We start from the raw sequence: 17,310 nt of genomic DNA, 5'->3' as shown, positions 1-17,310 counted from the left end.
AGTGCCTGGCTGTATGTAGTTGGATCCCTGCATCCAGTCCCCAACTTCTCAACTATCAAAAACCATGGTGCTCAGCCTGCTGACACAGAGGAGGCATGGTTCCTAAGTGAAGAGGTGTCTGTGGAGTTTCATGGGTGGCCTGGCTCCTTGAAGCTCTGGTGGCTGCTCCTAGTGGCTAGGTTCAGAAACTACACTTGTCTTGCCCGTATTCCACAAGGCAAGTACTTGTGGCTATAAATCCTTTTCTGTTCAAACTCACGCGTTCCCCTGTCTGTAACTGAAGTCTGATGGACACAGTCCCCAAGCTAATTACTGGTAGAGTCAGGATCAAAACCTGGATCTCAGAGCTGCTTCTGCAGCTCGCTGCCAGAGTCTCTCTCCACAATGCTCTTCAAAGAAGACAGAGTTGAAAGCCTGTGTTCTATTTTGAGAATGCAAAGCACAGAGGATGAATGTTTGCATTCCGCCTTCACCTCTGCTCACCCTATCTGTGAGGTTCTCTCTCCCTGGGTTGGTTAAACTGCAGCTCAGGGCTCAGACGCTGTGGGTCCTTTTCACAGGGCACAAGGGTGACAGCCATGAGCGTATTTCTCCAGTGAACCATTACTAAAGCAGAGTCAGTGAAGACATTTGTCTCAGCAGATTAAATTCACTCCAGTAAGCAGCAAAGGGTACCATCTGCAACAGCTCCTCATAGTCACCTTTCTGTGCACAGACACCTCAACCTGGAACTCAAACATCCAGAAACATTAGCTCAGCCATTTCCCAGACTGGAACACTTATCAAACCGTTGCCAAACCTCCACTCATCCACTAATCTTGGCTGTTCCCTAAATACGACAAGTACTCTTCTTCTGCCACAGGTCCCAGAACAACAGACCAAGTTGAATACCTGCTTCAGCACTGCCCTCTGGAAGGACTCTGCCTCCTTCATCTGTGTTACAAGTGCCCTAACTCACTCCAGTATCTACTCTAAAGACAGCTCCCCAACAAGCCACACACTATGCTTGGTATGTAAAAGCCACTAGTAATCAATTCTTTACACCAGGACTTCACATGAAGCAGACACCCATGACTGTTGGATATGCCTTCACTCTAACCAAACTTGCAGTTTGTGGCGAGCCCTCTATACCTATCCTCCCCATCATGAGTCTACCACACCCACTCTTCTCCACAGTCTAACAAAAAGCTGGAAGGCCGCCCCCAAGAGGAGTATTATTTAGATGAAAGAACATTCTCCACAGCCATCCCAGCCTGCACAGCCTCGCCAAGAAACAGAAAAGAAAAGCAATATAAATGTTAATAGGAAATTGTCTATTCGCTTTTACTTGGGCTAATCGACTGCAGTCCAACAAAAGAGGGAATTAGACAGCTGAAGGGAATGGAAAATATGAGACCTGGATACACTAAAGCCCAGAGGACAGCAGCTCCCAGGAGGAAATGCAATTTCAGGCCAACCTGGCTACTGGGAAATCAAATACAGGGCTCCTTGTGATGCCCACATGACAGAAGGTGGGCTTTCCTGCCAGGTGCTTGCTTCCTGGCGCAGCCATCAAGCAGTGCCCACAACATGCAGCCATGCATCTGAGGGACAGAGATGGAAGTTGGTTACCACGTGGAACCTGTCTGGACAGGAAGACAAATAAATTACAATTCAGTGTGTGCTAGATGTTACTGAGGTGCAGACTGCACCTGTTAGATAAGCGAAGAAGAAACCCATGTTGCCAAATCAATGGGGTGGGAGGAGAAGTAAAGTTCAAGCAAGTCAAATAGTGAAGACCTTGAAGGATGATTGAAAGTTAGCCTAGGTAACAAGTTTGATAAGAAATGTACTCACTGCCCTTATGTATGAAGCTGTAACCCCTCTGTACATTACTTTGACAATAAATAAATAAATAAATAAATAAATAAATAAATAAATAAATAAATAAATAAATATTTTTAAAGGAAAGTTAGCCTAGGGCAAGGAAAGCAGAAAAAGGTTCCTCGACTAAAAGGTTGCAGGCAACAAGATTGCTACATAGCAAGACACAGAAATATATCATGGTAGGCTGAATGACATCCATGCCAACAAAATGTCCACATGGCAATTCCTACAATAGGTAAATGCCACACTATGTAGGCAAAAGGGACTTTGTAGGTACAACAAAAGCTCTTCAGATGGGAAATTTTCCTGAGGTTCCTAAACAGGGCCTAATGTAATCTCAGGGGCCCATGGAGGAGACATATATAGGAGGATAAAGAAATGTCGTCATGATAGTGGGTGTATAGAGACTGCAATGGTGTTCTTTGAAGACAGAGGAGGGGACCATGAACCAAGAAATGCAGTGGGCTACAATCTAAAAACAATGAAATGGATTCCCCTCCTCTCCCCTGCCCCAGCCTCCAGAATAAGCCAAAATACCCAATTTAAGCGGGGTGGGGGTGGGGATCATTCTGGACTTTAAACCTGCAGGGGCTCTAAAGCAGCAAAGTATATTACTTCAAGCTAGTAAGTGCATTGCAATTCATGATATCAACAACAGGAAACTAATAATTATGTGTTGTTCAAGGTGTGTCTTCAGAAATGCTGAAGGAAATAAAAGAAAAAAAAAACAACAAAACTAAGAAGGCAGGTTCAGGCCAAATGATGAGGGATTTGTGTGCCAGGCTGCGTTTCACTTGTCCTCATTGGAGGGAGCAAGACTGCACAGGAAGTGCATTAGCAGAGAGAAGCTATAGTAAGTTTGCCCTGGCAAAGCACTCGATTGTCACATTTTACATCTTAAATCTTAGGAATTACCACATGTCTAATCTCCATTTTACTGACCCTCATTTCTTTTATCACAGACTATAATGGCTTTATGGAATAAAGGAATAGCCTAGTAGAATATGTAATGAGATCACCCTTCCAAATCCCATTCTCATGTCCCCAAAGATTCAGAGCAACATGGGCAGAGCTGGCCTCTGGGAAGGGCAAGTGTGTATACATCGTAGGACTATAGTAGAAATTGGGAATTCTCTCCTAGATCCTGGCCAGATGACTGATTGCTGGATGCTAAAGAAGCAGGAAGGGGGAAGGCAACCAACATTTATCGAATGTTCATTGGTGTTCAGAAGCATTGTGGACCTCCTTTCACTGAGCCTTGCTTTATCCTTTCGCAATCTCATATGCCAGGGTGCCTGAGCATTATGTAGCTGAGCCTGAATCCTTCAGCTCTGTGGGTGCAAGGTAGTATCCATCAGAGAACCCCAGAGATGACTACTGACTGTGCTCAGACTTTGCTCAAACCGGGTCAACATAGAGATGGGTCTTTTGAAATGAAATCCTAGCAGCCTCCTGGCCCTTCTCACCAGCTTGTGTGCCCTCATACGTTCCCTTTCTGGCACCCACCCCACCAGCTACACCTGCAAAATATCATTTGCTACCTAAGGAACTAAGATGGCACTAAAGAGCCCCAGATTTGAGCAAGTTGGAGATACTCTAGCAATACCACTAGACTACACTCTAGTAATACTCCTAGACCCCTAAGGCCATGAACCAGCCAGTCAGACATTTCACGGCACTTCCTCAGCTGTCACCAAAGCAAAGACCCACAGAGTGGACCTCCTGAAGGAGGACGGGTCTCAGCTCAGATCATTACTCAAATGTGAGGCATGGGCCAATTCTTTGCTCTCAACCAAATCAGCAGTAGTTACCTCTATTCTCCCCATAATGGACATCTGGAGCAAATGGACATTTGCTAAACATCTGATGTCCCCATAGACAGGGAGGGCTCTGTAGTGGCAAAACATGAAATACATCTGACTATGTTATATACTAGATAACACTCAAGTCTGAGCTGTTGTAAACCGCACTACCAAACCAAGCCTATGGGTCAATTCTAGCTCTTCTACTTCTCCTTTTAAAATCTATCTTTGGGGACAGTCCTTTCCTGAATTCAAAAGCACTGATGTCATATGTATATCACAAATTTAAAGTATATGCATAGCTTATAATTCTTATCATAAATGGGCAGCTGACTCCCCAGAGCAAAGGAAGTAGATCTGACTGAACCTCTCCAGTTCTGAGTTAGATCCTTTAAAATCTCATGATGCCCAGTTAGGCTGATGAGGAAAGAGAGGTCCTCTGAAGCAACATGCCCAAGGCATTGCAGTCATCTGAAGGCAAGGCTGGGAGAAGAATCTAAGTCCTGGAATCCTCCAATTGTGCTGTATCTGCTCAGTGCTTCAGATGTTTGTATCCCTCTCTACTACAGAAGCTTTCATTTATTACAGATAACCACAGGCCAAGTTCTAAGACCAGGCACTTCATTATATACACCAGCCTATCCATCCAAGTCAAGAAGGCAATGATCACGAGGATGCTGCGGCTGGTGGTACATGCACCTAGCCTCTGTTGCATGCTTAATAAGGGCAGGACATTGTGAGAGGCATTTTACATTTATTCATTAATTTAAGTCTAAAAAGTCTATGTGCTCCATTAACATGCCCCCTTTATAGATGAAAAGAATTAAAGCTCTGAACAAGGAAATGCCATAAATGTCTCACAGATTATAAATAAAAAGTGTGTGCATCAGTAAACAGATTTGAACACAGAGCTGCCCCTAACAGCACCACCAGGTGGGTGGCAAGGAAGATCTCTAAAGAAAAGGAAGAAAAAAACAACAACAGCATTCCATTCTGGTCCCCCTTCCCTGCAACGTATTGGCTGTGGTGTAGTTTCATCGGGGCTATGTTTATTCCAGCCCCCAACAACTAGCTGCAAAAAAATACATGCCTTTCTTTCTCTTCTGAGGGCTGCTTCCCATTATAGAAGACATATACCACAAGGCTCAGCCCACATCCTAGCATGGGCCTCCAGCATACCGCCTCCAGTGGATAAGGGGGCCTCTCCTCAGTCTGATGAGGTGGAGGCTCCCTCCCTCAGTACCATCTGTGGTGCAGAGGAGGCAACTTCAAGGTGAGAACTCCTAGAAAGCAGCAGAAGTGGTTCTTTGGAAGGGCAAGAGCCTCAGGCTAGAAATGAGGGCACACATTCAGGTCCCACTTCTGCTCATAATTCAATGTGCATGCTAGGGAGAGTTGATCTTGGCCACATAAAAACCAATAATATTATTAAGTAAATACTTGAAGTCACAGCAGACTCACTCTTGGAGTGCTAGGGCATGGGGCAGATTCTAGTAGAGACAGACTATACAGTTTTAAAGGGAAATGATTCAGCTAAGCAGAAAACAAGATTCATGGACCCAGATCATTTGCATAAAAAATTATCTTTGGAGTTGTCCTGTTTGCTATACATAGACATTAGACATATATTGGAAACTTGCCCCAGGGAAGCTGGTTCTTTGAAATCTCCTGGTCAGGCCAAAGCCTCGAACCACTGATGAATGAAAGCAGCCTGGAAAAGACAACACTACCCCATCCTGAGATAGGAATTCTATTATCTCCAACAGACCCAAAGTCACACAGAACCATTCTAGCTGAACAGTATTATGTCCAATACAAGGACAAGAGGGACGGGTGAAAGGCACTCTGGCATCCCTAAAGCACTGCCCTGATACTACCTAAATTTCCAATCACTCGGGGAGATTTTCTGGACCACACCTGCTCTCTGGCACACACAGTTCAATGATGATTACACTGTGCATTCAACAGTAAAATATAGGAAATGCTCGGGTGAGAAGGAAGATCATTGGAGACACACAAAACTAATAGAAATCGACTGGCTTTCCAGGGGATCCTTTTTGACTGTAACCACGAAAATCTCCAGGTGCTAACAGCTGGAGGTGGTGACACAGTTCCTGTAGCTGAGGCCCATGGCAATACTTGCTGTGCAAAATCAAGACTTCCCAGGCCCACAGGACTCTGGGAACATGGGGCATCATTGCCCATCTCCCTTGCCTGTTGTTCTGGCTTCCTAGCAAACCTCAGTCCTTATAAACAGCTCTTTGACATCATGGGAACTTTTAAAGTATCAAGCTACTTTAGAGAAGTGTCAACTTCACTAAATTTTCTTCGTGGCCCTAACTACTTATACAACTACAGCTGAGTTCAGGGAAACAAAAAGAGATTTTGTTTTTCTTCCTAGTTCTCAAGTGGAGCTCTCCATTGCTGGTGACCTACACACCTGAGTGGCTCATGTCACTACTGTGATTTTCTTGTACCCAGAGACTGCTGTCAGTAAGAACTCCATAAAGATCAGCAGTACTGGACACCTTTGAGAAAGCTGAGGACACAAAGAGTAAGAAACCACAGTACACTTAGCTCAGGAAATCTCCAAAATACTCACCAGGCAGAGGGAGGGCCATCAAATATGTGTTTCTGGATGGAACCAGGGTCTTAGCAAAGTGGTAACACTTGGCCAGGCTGAGGGGTAGAGAAAGGAAGGGCTCCAAATAACATCCATTAGCAACTTAGGGAACATTTCCCTGGACATTTTGGGCCCAGGGCTATTCAAACACAAGTCCAGGAGAAGAAAGTTTCAGCAGAGCCTGGCACTGTGGTGTCTTGGTCTCCACAGACTGATAACCAATGGAGTGGATGTTTAATTTAAAAAGAAAAAGAAAATATGACTCTACAACAGGCACTGAGGTTTCCAGGAAAGCATACTATGGAAGGTGGCTAAGGTGGGGAAAGTAGATACAAGGCCTCATGCTAACCCAAGCTTGAGCCTATTTACATGGCCTCACCATGATCCCTCTTGGGCCATACAGTAAAAACAGAGATGGTACAATTTCATGAGTCAATCCATCTCTTCAAACTATTGCATTGTATTGGACTGCTTGGACTCTGATGACAAAATAACGTTTAGTAGGGTCCTAAACAACAGAAATGTATTGTCTCATGGTTCTGGAGGCTAGACATCCTGGATCAAGGTGTTAGCAGTGCTGATCTCTTCACAGGCTTCCCTTTGGTGTAAAGATGACTGCCTTCAACCTATGTCATTATCCATTTTGTGCCAAGCAGTGTCCTGTCTCTTCTATGTACAAGGATAAAATCACCAAAGATCAGAGCTCAGCTGAATGACCTCATTTTAACTTAAACTACCTCTGTGGACCCCTTATGTTAAAACATAGATCTTCAGCTCGTGAATGGAGTTGGGAAAATTCAGTCCATTAGTCACTGCATATTTATACTGAGGAAAATAAGACACATAGAAGGTGAATGCCTTCTCAAAAAAACATACAACTAGTATGAGGCAGAGCCAAGATTCAAGTCTAGACCTCCAAAGGCCTGAAAAATGTTATCATACTACCCCACAAAGCTGACTCGGCCTTGCTGGCTAGCTATAACACTGACTGATTTACCAATGAGGTAGCCATAGACCAGGAAGACTAGGCACTTCCTCGAGGTCACGAACTCAGTATTAATATGAGAATTCCTATGGGATGTATGGAGCTTCATCCTTACCAGTCATTGTTGGGGAGATGGGGGACATCAAGGCTGCCTTTTTTTTTAAATTTTATTGTAAAGGTGATGTACAGGGGGGTTACAGTTATATGATTCCAGTAATGAGTACATTTCCTTTTAAACAGTATCACCCTCTCTCACTCATTTGCTCCCAGTTCTCCCCTTTCCCAACGTTGTATAGTTCATTTCCAACATAGTGTCTAGTGCGTTTCAGTGCTGAATTGGTTCGCCCTTTGTTCTACTTCCCTGCCCCAAATCAGATAAAGTGATATATAAAACAAAGGGTACAGAAAGCAAAAACAGCATTTGCAGCAAGATAGGGAATCAACCCGGATGCCTCTCAGTGGACACATGGATCAAGAAAATGTGGTATATAAACACAACAGAATTCTATGCTTTCGTCAGAAAGAATGACATTGCCCCATTCATAAGGAATGGGTAGACTTAACAATATTATACTAAGTGAAGCCAGATGCAAAGAAACATAGGGTGCATGATTTCCCTCATTTATAATAACTAGAATGTGCCTATAAAATATCTATACGTAAACCCAATGGTCAGTAAAAGAATTACACCTGGACACGATTAATTAAACAACAATCTAAACACTCACACAGTGAGAACAGAGGATATTCTTAGGAGAAGATCACAAGGGCTCAATATCTATGTACATATGATCATGTAAAATGATACTTATCAAAACGAACTCCAAGAAATGGAAGTAAGAGGTGTTGGTTTTTTTTTTTTATACTGTTTGCGGTTCTCCCCTCCCCCCTTTTCTTTTCTTCCTTCCTACCATTGGGTTTAAAACATTCTCTATTGAGGCATATAACTCACCTTTGCCCAACCAGGTATCTAGACACCCAAGTGCTTTAGAGCTACCTAGTCTCCCCTTTAATATGATTTTCTAATTAATTTCCTAATGTTTGCAAATTTTCAGAGATGTTTCAGGACATTCCCCTAAACTTTTTAAAGGTCATTCATCTGTGGAGTCACAATACCCTCTTAGTGAGCCCCAACTTGATGGATAACTATTCTTCAAATCATATTTCATGCTTCTTAAAGCCTTTTAGGACTCAGTTCTAAAACATTGCACAGCACTGTACCTTGATAAATGTTTGCTGAATGCACAGATGATTGGTAAGTGGGCAGACAGGTGGACAGATGGATGGATCAAAGCAGCCTCTAAAAACCCTTCCTATCTCTAGATTTCAGGAGTCTGCTCTAAGAGATGACAAAGAAAACTACAGCCCAGTGTCCAAAGGTTGCATCAGGCCTGACCAATAGCTTTCTTCTCCCCAGTGTAATGTCCTTCCAGTCATGCCAGCATGTCAGAGCAGAGCCACATACAGAAACCATGAAGTGAGAAGAAGCTGTCCATGAAACCAATGAGTTTCTGCCCATTACAAGTTGATGGAAAGTCTTTGAAAGCAATTAAACTTTCTCCTTGTAATTAATTCCACCATTGCTTTGATGTATTTCCTCTTTTGTCAGACTCTTACTAGGTGGAAAAAGAGGATAACTTCACCACCGTTATCTACCTCTTCTGTCCCTGTTACCTAATGTTCCCTCTTGGAAAATGCTATTGTCATTCAACAAATGTCTGTTCCAGCAGCTGTGCAGGCAAAGAACTACCCTAGGCCATTTCTAGAGAAGAAGAAGACAATAGCTCCTGACAGCAAAGCATTTACAAGCAAATCAAGAAGATAAAAAATATTCAAGAATGCAGAATAATGTAGTACAAATTGTATTAGTAAGCCTTAGGCATTTGAAGAATAGCCAGTAATCAGTCTTGGGATAGGATTTACAAGAGGAAAGGCTTCTCAGAAGAGAAGAGACTATGGATTTTGGTGTATCAAAGGAACAAATGAGAAACTGAAAATGAAATCCTTGGCTCTAGAGAAGGGGTAGGTCAGGGTCACAAATAACTATGGACATGAACTGGCCACAGTGGTGAACAGTCAGGAATAAGAGGGGCATAAATTAAAGACACCATACTACCAAATGTAAAGGACAATAAGATGCTAAGCTGGCTGGAAAAGAAAGAAAGGTATTTATAACAAATGGCAAGCCACACAGAACCCCGGGAGGTCCAGGCAGCATACTCTTCTGCAGAGGCACTCAGGATGATGCAATGGGAGCAGAAACCTAATGCCATTTCCCCTAGCAGAGGAATAAAATGAAGAACATTACTGGGGAATTAATAACATTCCAACAGCACTGATTATAACAGAATGAACCAAGAGTAGACCACCCAATGACAAACAACGATTCAAGGGTAGTAAGGACATTTTAAGTGCTTGGGAAGGATACAGCAAAATTCTTTAAACCCAGAGGCACATTTTAGCAGAAGGTTATTATCTCGACAAAGGGGCATGACAGTGAAAGATAAATGTTGCCTGATGTTTTCTTTCTCAAAACACCAGGTAAATCTGTTAGAAATTTCCAAAGAATAGAGTTGGAAAAGACCTTTGATGTTTGTCTAAACACTTATTTTAGAAAACCACTCAGCACTGCTTGTAACCCTCCTGTATATAAGGCACTGTGGATATTGACCACTCCTGGGTGTGTCAGATATGATAGGACGGAATGAGGTGACAAACATCTAACTCGAGCTTAATTCCCCAGGGAAGTAGTAGATCCCTGGGTGAGCAAGATGAGATGAGGCAAAGGACAGAGAAGGCCCTGGGCAAAGATGACTGCTAGGGCTCCCATCGTGAAGCTGCTGAAGCCAAGGTTTCTTGGGGGACCAATAAGGAGTGAGAAAAGCAGAGCCAGACACTTCAAGAGCAGACTAGCTTGATCTGTCTCAACAGTGCCAACTTCCCTGGGAAAATACTGTGCTTCACCCCATCTTACCCTGGCATTCTTCATTCTTTCCTTTCAATGTCTGCTAAAATGGAATATAGGAGTGGGGACGATCACCTTCATGGAGAGAAGAGCGGAGCTGTCTGAAGTGAAATGAAACTCATGATAATATTTGAGAACGAATGTGTCAGCTCACAGTCAAATGACAAGACATGACAGAAAGAAAAGAGCATAGAGTTGGAAAAAGGAGAAATACAGGTCTTCAATAAAAGTTTTTGCAGTCAGGTTTATTTTATTTATTTATTTATTTTTTTTATTTTTTTTTTGGCCAGTCCTGGGGCTTGTACTCAGGGCCTGAGCACTGTCCCTGGCTTCTTTTTGCTCAAGGCTAGCACTCTGCCACTTGAGCCACAGCGCCACTTCTGGCCATTTTCTGTATATGTGGTGCTGGGGAATCGAACCCAGGGCCTCATGTATATGAGGCAGGCACTCTTGCCACTAGGCCATATCCCCAGCCCCTGCAGTCAGGTTTATAAAGGCAAGGGTAAATGTTGCATTCTGCATGGTATGCTGTTTTATAGATGAGGAAACCAAAGTCCAAGGACACAGAATAACACATCCCAAGTCACCCAGCCAGCACAAACCTATGTAATCCCAGGCATCTTGACTCCAGACAGCGTTAGTCACTTTCTCTACCTGCAGGGTGAAGAACACAGTGGTGGCTGCTCCTTTGATGAGGGAACCTAGGTCATGAATGACCTTGAATTAATACCATTGTCAGCCTAAGCTGGAGAAAAGGCACTCCTCTGAGTATCCCAGTAGCCAGAGATAAAACACAAAAGGAGTATTCACTGGAGGCAGGAGCCCACTGGATAAGAAGTCCAGCAGAGTGGTGGCCCAGCTACTTGGGCAGCTTGGTAGGTGACATGCTGTGCTCCATCAGCAATGTAGAATCATCAAGAGATCCTAACTTAGTTCTGAATGTGTTTCAAAGACAGGAAGAAGTAGAAAAGTGGATGCAACCAACACTGGTTAGAGTTACAGAAATGAGACAGGGAAAGAGAAAGAAGAAAGGAGATAGAGATGGTGCCCACAGGGGGTGAAACACACCCTGCTGAGGCCTCTAGAGAAGCTATTAACATATCAGCCACTCAAAACAGAAGCAGAGGTAATAACAGAAGCAAGAGCCAATAACCTTGGCTCCCGGCGTTCTTCATTGGCCTCAACTAGAATGAAATTCAAATTATGTTTCTGTGGTGCACACTGTACTGTCTTTAAGAATTTGCCTTGCATTGCCTCTCTACTTATAGTAGCTGGTATAATGAATATGTGTTGATGGTGACAGTGACAGCTATTCTTTAAAGGCACCTAAATTGCCTAACCCTGTGGCTAAATCTCCCCTTTATGGTAACTCCTCCATCTAAAAGGAAATCCTATCACTTGAGGCTTGAGAATTCCAATCAAGCTCAGAAATTCTTTTCATATCTATTTTCCTATAATTAATCCATTTGTTTTAAAAGCAAGATTGGGATAGGTAGATCTGAAGCCTGGGGAAAATGGATACAGCTTACAGAACAATTACCCAAAACAGTCCCAGAAGGTTTGAGTGTTGGGATGCTCATTAAAGAAATAGATGGCGTAGGTATAAACATAACAACAACAACAAAAAGTTTTAGTTTCCCTGACTTCTCCAGAGTAGATGAAACAAAAACGAAGCGGCCATTTCTCTTCACTTCTGGAAGCACATTAAAATATATCCATGAACATCCTTTGGCTAGCAAAGTTCTCCTTCCCCTATCGTTTACCTAGAATATAAAAGTAGGGGACCATCTCTCACTGCTGGAAAGCACAGGATTGATAGTTCAGGATTCACTCATGTCAGGGTTATCACTGGTTTACTTCAAGTCAGCACACAGCTGAACACAACAAACAAGCATGACACTCTATTTAATGATTTTGTCTTGGGCTTTTCTTTTCTGATTAAAGTTTCCTAATTACAAACTGGAAGTTCTAGTCTTTCTCCTTGATATTCAGCATTTGAATCCCCTTCATATTGTTGGTTGTAATGTAAATTGGTGTAAACACTGTGAAAAACAGTACAAAGACTCCTGAAAGAAACTAGAAATGGATCTACCATGTGATTTATCACACTAGTAGGAATACTCTAAGGAAATGAAAGCTATGTATCTGAGACATAGCTGGACTAGCAAGTTTACTGCAGCTGTATTCACAATAGCCAAGATATAGGTGTCTCTCAACAGATGAATGCATAAATATTATATGTAACTAAATATATAAATATTCATATGTGAACATCTTCATATATACACACAAATATAAAATGAAATATCCATATAACATATAGAGTGAAATATAATTGTATCATAAAAAGAATGAAGCAATCTTGTCATTTGTAGCAACAATGATTGAACTGGAGGACATTATGTTAAGTGAATAAATCAGGCACAAAAAAACAAATAGTACATATTCTCACTGATTTATGGAAGCTAAAAAAAAATCATCTCATTTTGGTATGGTGATACATGACTCTAATCTCAGCACTGAAGAGGTTGAGACAGGAGGATCTCAAGTTCAAAGACAATCTAGGCTATGTCATGAGTTCCACACCAGCCTTAACTGAATAGTGATTTCAAGGTCAGCCTGGGCAATTTAATGAGGCCCCAATACAAGATTAAAAACTAAAATGACTGGAAGTAGTTCAGTAACTCTGTGTTGCCTAGCATATATGAGGCCCTGGGTTCAACATCTAGCTCCACACAAATGGAAAAAAAAAATCATTTATTTCATAGCAGGAAACAGTAGACTAATAGGTAGAGATTGGATTGCAGAAGAAGGAAGGAGAGAGGAATGGTTAATGAGTTCAAGGGTGCCATTTGATCTGAGAAATAATTCCTTGAGTTCTGTAACACAGCAATGTAACTGGTTGACAAGATGAGAGTACGTCAAAATAGCTAGTACAGAGGATTATGCACATTCTCAACACAAAGAAACGGTAAATGTCTCAGGTAACAGATGCACCAATTAACCTGATCTGAACATTACACACTGTACACATACAGGAAACTCCACACCATATCAAATATTTATTATAACTGCTACATACCAATTTTAAAAACATGTTGAAAACAATGAGTCCCCAGCAGTATCTAATGAAAGACTAGGTGCATCCTGAAAACAGCGCCAGAGCACCAGCTCTTGCCTTTTCCCAAGCTAGCTCTTCTAGCTGGAAGTTTCCACTATCCCCCATACAGTGACTGGCAGGTTGAGAATGCTGCCTCTAGCCTATCAGAGTCTGGCCTCAGAGAAAGGCAAAAATTGGTATTTAATGGAAAAATGAGGACCCTCTTGGCCAATGAATGAACCCCAATCTCAACAGATTGATGATTAGAACTCCAGCACTGGGGTTTGTCAAACTTTTAAGTTCTCCACTGTGAGCCACTAGACATGTCCTTTATCTTAACTATGTCGGTGGTCCTAGCTGCCAAGTAGGGTAAACAATGATACCTTCTTCATAGCACTAAATGAAAAAAGTCAAAATGAAAACCAAAGAAAATACACGATCTACCAGGAACATGAGGTGTCTGCTGGCCCAATGAAGACATGGTCAGCCTTATATCTACAAAGCAAATATCCTGCCATGGATTCTTCCTCCAATATCGAGAACAGTGGTTCCTAGACTTTAATGGGCATCAAACATCCCTGACTGGCTGGCTAAAATGTCTTGCTACCAGGCTGCATGTTCTAGAACATCTGTTCCAAAAGCCCAAATGTTTATATTTCAAACAAATTCTAAGTTTATTCTCCCTCTCTCTCACTGTGTAACTCCCAATCAAACAATACTCTTCAGGAACTATAAATCAGACATCTTTTCTTTTCTTTTTTTTTTTTCGGCCAGTCCTGGGCCTTGGACTCAGGGCCTGAGCACTGTCCCTGGCTTCTTTTTGCTCAAGGCCAGCACTCTGCCTCTTGAGCCACAGCGCCACTTCCGGCCATTTTCTATATATGTGGTGCTGGGGAATCGAACACAGGGCTTCATGTATATGAGGCAAGCACTCTTGCCACTAGGCCATATCCCCAGCCCTAAATTAGACATCTTTATCAGCAACCCCATGGCATGGGGCAGGCCTAGCTGAAGTTACCACTCCTCTGGACATGACTGAAATCTCGCCTGTGACCCGAGAGACATGTCACAGAGACACAGATCCACAATGACAGGCTGCAGATCCTGCCTGACAATGGGCATTCCTGTCACTATTTTCAAACCAACACTAAGAAATGCCCCCAAGGAGTTAGCAAGCATCTTCAAGTTCATGTAATTTCGAGTTAATTCTTCATCTTCCCCTCCAGATGAATTTCTCTGAGTCTTTGCATAATCTACATAGAGACATTCACTTCATCCTATATACATAATATGATCAAAATAAGTACCCCTCACCTTAAGAATGACAGGCAAGCCCTCTAGAGTGTTTTCCATAAAGTGAGTTACATGTCCTAGAGTTTCCAGATTTAGGAGATAAACTTCAGGTTGTTCAGTTACATTTGAATGTCAGACGAACAACTAATAAAACTGGTTGGATAAGTATAAGCAACATTGGGGATATACTCTAAACTAAAAAAATACTACTTTTTTTATCCAAAGAAGCCTTTATCTTATTTGACAACCTTATTACTTTTGGGTACTCATTAAAAAATTAATGAGACTCTATAATGTGTCACTGCTACAAACAAAAGACACAAGGGCATGGATGTGCTGGTTAACATTTTAACAAATGGGTCTTGAACAGGTGTTACTTTTACTGATGACTGATGGATGAAGTTGTTGCAGACACTTTGTACTTGTAAAGTTGAAATACAACAACAATAAACCTCAACCTGTGGAGATGATTGCAGAGTCCCAGTATCAATGAGCCAGCAACAAAGGCCAGTGATCACTTATCTCCACACTCTCATTAAAGAAAGACAAGTTACTATTCCCTCAAACCACTGTGAATTCAGTCTTCTGATGTGAATACCATATGATTCTCAGCTGTTGCTCAAAGGAAATCCTTGTCATTGTTCATGTTAGATTCTTCCTCTCTCAACACAGCAACAGCTGTATATATCTGGAGGTCATGCAGGTGGGTATTTTATTCCCTCTCTTTCTTGACTTTCATTTTCACCTATTCACTAGCTCATTTACCTAGGCACTCATTAATCCTCCCTTCCCTCCACTCATCCCCACTTCTTTTCCTCTCTCTCTCCTCCCCTCCCTTCTTTCTGTTCTCTCTCCCTCCTTTCACTGAACACCATTTTCCTTTCTCTCTCCATTCCTCCCCACTCTTTCCTTCTCAGTACACTATACATATATTCATCATTTTAAAATTTAGTTTCCTATTTTAACACCCAATGATAACAATGTTCTGAAGCTGTTGAGACATATCCATTAGTGCCTTGAACTCACTGTGGGTCAATTATCCATGGTTTCTATCCAGGGCCTCTTTTCCTTTTTATTAGTATATATTTAAATTGTATAAAGGAGTTTTATTGTGATATATCCATATACTCATATAATGCATTTTGGTCAAACAAACACCTTTCTATTAGCTTCTTCTTCCTTCATCCTGTGCCAAAACACAAAAGGTCTCTTTAAGAAGAGCATTTCAGAAATCACTCACCTTGTGACCAGAGTTGAATTTTTTTTCTTTTTAGTCTTGAAAAGATCCAGACTCCCTCATAACCTGGCTCTTCTCTTTAGCTACTTTGTACTTTCATGATGTTAGATTATAACCCTGGAAAAATCCAAAAGAGCCATAGAAGAGCCCAGGAGGACCAAGAGACCCCATTCTAAGACATGCAAGAACACATAGTGGCACCAAAGTGCTCTGAGCTGCAAGTTAACTGAAATGGCCCCAACAGAGCCATCCAACAGAGGCTTCTTTGATGAATAATCCTAGGCACTAATGACTGAACTCAGGAAAGCAACTGGGACTTCTTTCACTGGTGCAACAAAATGAAAAAGCCAACTTAATGCATGAAGGATGAAGATCATCAAAACCACACAGATAGGACCTCAGTCAACTGAACCCTGGAATTTCATTTGAAACCCTTTCTGCCACAGTTGCTTTGTTCTCAAAAGCAAGAGTTGTCCACCTTATTTTTCACCCCTCTTATGTCAGGCCTGCCCAATCCTTTCACTATTAATTTTCCTTTATTTACTACCTCTCTATTTCATTACTTCCACTTCTACAATAAACTTTCTCTTTTCTCCTCTCTAGATTCCTGCAATTGGTTTTAAGTTTAGCCACAGGAAAAGAGCTCAATCATAATACTGGAGTGAAGACAGCCTTTGCCGTTCAGCTACAGAGAATTCTAGGCACTGTCTATGATCTTCTTTCAAGGATGTCAAATGTGCTGTTATTTCCTGGGAGCTCAGAGTCCCGTGTTAGCACACTGACTACCTGTGTTCACACAGCAAATGCCCCAAATGTCAATGTGCCAGGCAGAACAAAGCAGAGAGCCACCTTCCTCTGTTTTCAGGACGCTTGGCTAAGTGCAGCCTATCAGAACCACAGCTGTCACCCTAAAGACCATGCTGTGCAGAGCCAAGCCAGATGCTAGGGAGAAGGCTAAGCCAGTGACCGATTTACAAGAGGAACAAGATTGCACAAACTGGAAGATGCAGAATGAGGCAAAGAAAACAAACACACAGGAGGCTGTTTAGAGCAAATCTGTTCACATGGAGGATAATTAATTAATGTGTTGAATGGACTCCCAGAGGTAGTCACAGAAGCTGAAGCAATGATTATCTCTAATAGACTTTGGTTCTTACTGGATGAGAACACCATGAGCCCACGAAGAGATGGTTGGCCACACACTCAATGGACTGAGTCATACTGAGAGTGAGGTGCCCCCTTCCCACTCCAATTTTCACATTTAGCTTCAACCTCACCTAGGATGAAACCACATAGTGTGAACCATCTTATCTTTGACTTTCTGAGACATGTCTACAGAGGCCTGTGTGGTCTACTCTATTCTGCCCTTTTCAATACTGCCTCAGACTCCCCACCCAATATAGAGGCTGAGGGTTTTCAAGCATCGGTGCTGAGCCAAC

At 42.2% G+C, this 17,310-nt stretch overlaps 1 protein-coding gene across 4 annotated transcripts in view; it reads right to left on the bottom strand.

The window, feature by feature from the left end:
- The window catches only part of Large1 (LARGE xylosyl- and glucuronyltransferase 1), a 453,235-nt gene that overhangs the window by 282,094 nt on the left and 153,831 nt on the right, over positions 1-17,310 (bottom strand). The gene's annotated exons all lie outside the window — the stretch shown is intronic.

Source organism: Perognathus longimembris, chromosome 1, assembly GCF_023159225.1.
Source record: "Perognathus longimembris pacificus isolate PPM17 chromosome 1, ASM2315922v1, whole genome shotgun sequence".
NCBI classification, from domain to species: domain Eukaryota; kingdom Metazoa; phylum Chordata; class Mammalia; order Rodentia; family Heteromyidae; genus Perognathus; species Perognathus longimembris.
This window is presented reverse-complemented; position numbering and strand designations above follow the sequence as displayed.